Raw genomic sequence first — 2,732 nt, forward strand, 5'->3', positions numbered from 1 at the left:
AGAAAGAAAGGAAGGAAGGAAGGAGAAATGTAGATTTACAGACAGAAAAAAGAACAAGAAAAACAAAAAAAACAGAAGAACAGAAAGACACTAAGGAAGAGAAGCAACTGAATCCTGTGCATATTGTTTATACCACTATTTGATATGAATCTCATGTACAAAAGAATAAACAAATAAGCAATGAAAACAAAATCTTTAAGGAAAAAAAATGGAGAAAGGGAAGAAACAGAGAATTACTTCCCAATCAGCACCCAGACTTCTTCTCATCCTAACCTCATTCCCCTCCCCACAATCCACCAGAATTTCCTTTGTTTTGTGTACTATGGCAGCACCACAGGGTATGTGCACTGCTCAGAACAGAACCCAGAGAACCCTGGAGAAATTCAGGTTTCTGACCCAATGCTGAAAGCCTCATCCATGTGTTTTCTTTGCTTTTCTTAGTTTTTGAATTTACTTTTAAATGTCAGGATTATTATTATTACTGTTATTATATAATTATTATTTCCCACTAGCGGTGAATTTTTTTTTTATTAATTTTGCTTGTGTACCTGTATTTGTATTGATACATTTGCTGGAATGCAGGTGCTCAGGGAGACCAGAGGAACTGGCTTCCCTGGAGTAGGCAGTCATAGATAAATAACAAAAGTATAAATAAATAAATAAATAAATAAAATAAACATAAAAATAAACACAAATATAATTATCATGGAATAAAACAAACAAGCAAGGAACAGTACTGCTGGGTATGAGGAAAGGTAGGAGCCCTAGCCTAGGCAGCATAAAGTATTGTCTAAAATGGGTATGCTGGCCTGTGCCTGTAATCCTGGCACTCAGGACATAGAAAGACAAGAATCAGAACATCTTCAGCAACATAGCAAATAGTAACCAACCTGGGCAAAAAGGGACCCTCTAAATACAAACATAAAAAAATAAAGTAAAATATTTTAAACCACATGCAAATGTTTACAGCAAACCATTACCCAAAACTATACTTGGAAATAAAAATACAAATAGGAAGCCAGATGTGGTGGCATATGCCTTTAATCCCAGCACTCAGGAGGCAGAGACATGCCAATCTCTTGTCAATTTGAGGCCAACCAGGTCTACACTGAGAAACCCTGTCTTGAAAAGCAAAACAAAATAAAACCAAAAAACAAACAAAAAAACTACAAACAAGAGTTTTAGCTACTCCACTGATGTTCTAATTTGGTCTAACTTTTGGTTTTGTTCTCATAACTAGGAGGCTCATCAGACATAAGCCTGGGAGGGGCAGGGCAGGGCATATTTGAGACAGAGTTTTTCTCTGCATAGAACTCACTGTTCTGGAACTTAGTTTGTCTTTCACTGTCTCCTAGGGACTAGACTTCCATGCCCAACTTCCTTTTATTTCTTTAACTCCTAGAAGGCTTTTTGTTTGTATGTCTGTTAGTTTTAAATAACTTGTTCTGCTACTTTATTTTATTGTACATTAATCTCACCAAGATGGAAGCCACCATGTAGATGACAGCCATCTTGGCTGCCGACCTCACCAAGATGGAAGCAGCTATGTAACCTACTTTTCAAGGTCATTTTTGTTCTCTGTTGATTAGCTTCTAGAAGACCAGAACTTAAACCCAGTTTGTATGGGCTCAATTATAAGGAGGAACCCAAAATTAGCCAAAAGTCTCATAACATCCACATCTATGTTCTTTTTCTTTTATGTTTTTTAACTGCCAGATGAGTTGATCATTTTAATTTTAATTATTATTATTATTATTAATTAAAATGTATAATAAAAGATAAATATAATTAGTCAATTTATCTCCTTCTGCATGCTAGGAAGACCTATTTAGTTTTGATTTATTTGAGAAAGACTTTCTCAGTGTAGAATTCATAGTCAGACAGCTAGACAGACAGACAATAAAAGTGAGATTAAATAGATAAAAATAAAAATAAACGTAAATATAATTAGTTATCCTGGAATTCAGGTGTAAGAATGATACCCCAGACTCAAATCGTATGCAAAAGCAAAGTGCAATTACACTTTACACAGCGCAATTTTCTGCATGAAGAGGTCTCCCCAATCAGGAACAGAGTCACCCAGTGGACTGTCAAGTCCAGCTTTATTGTCAGTTGGTAAAATTCCAGGGAAGGTTATGTGTCCTTTTACCTTGATTGGTTAGCACTATCTCTAGGGGGTCTGACTAATTCTATAAATGGTGGGTGCTCTTGGGACCTTTCAGGGTGGTTGACTACTCATTCTATTTGCCTATTTTTCCTTCAGGCCAGATGACAAACTGTCCTTGGATTAGCTGCCTGTGGCTGTGTTTGGCAGACCACAGGTTCTTGGATCCACGTTCTCATTTTTGGAAAACACCAACTTATAACTACTTTACAATTATGAAGTTGCAGCCTGTCATGGAGTCAGCTTAGCCTGACCTTAGCCCCTTCAAAGGAAGCTTTTGACATCAGAAATCCCCCATGTGCTCTACTGTACTGATTCCAGTGCTTCTCATGTTCCATTCCCTCACACATAAACACATACTTGTTTGTTTGTTGCATTCATTTATTTTAGGAAGTATGGCCTAAAGCCTATACAAGTCTAGCCACAAGAAATAAACAAGTAAAAATCTGAAAGACAAACATTAGGTGGACACTAGATAGGCCATGAACATACATATGCACATGAGGGGGGGGAGACAGGGAGACAGGGAGAGGGAGAGAGAGAGAGGGAGAGAGGGAGAGAGGGAGAG

Source organism: Mus pahari, chromosome 9 (genome assembly GCF_900095145.1).
Source record: "Mus pahari chromosome 9, PAHARI_EIJ_v1.1, whole genome shotgun sequence".
NCBI classification, from domain to species: Eukaryota; Metazoa; Chordata; class Mammalia; order Rodentia; family Muridae; genus Mus; species Mus pahari.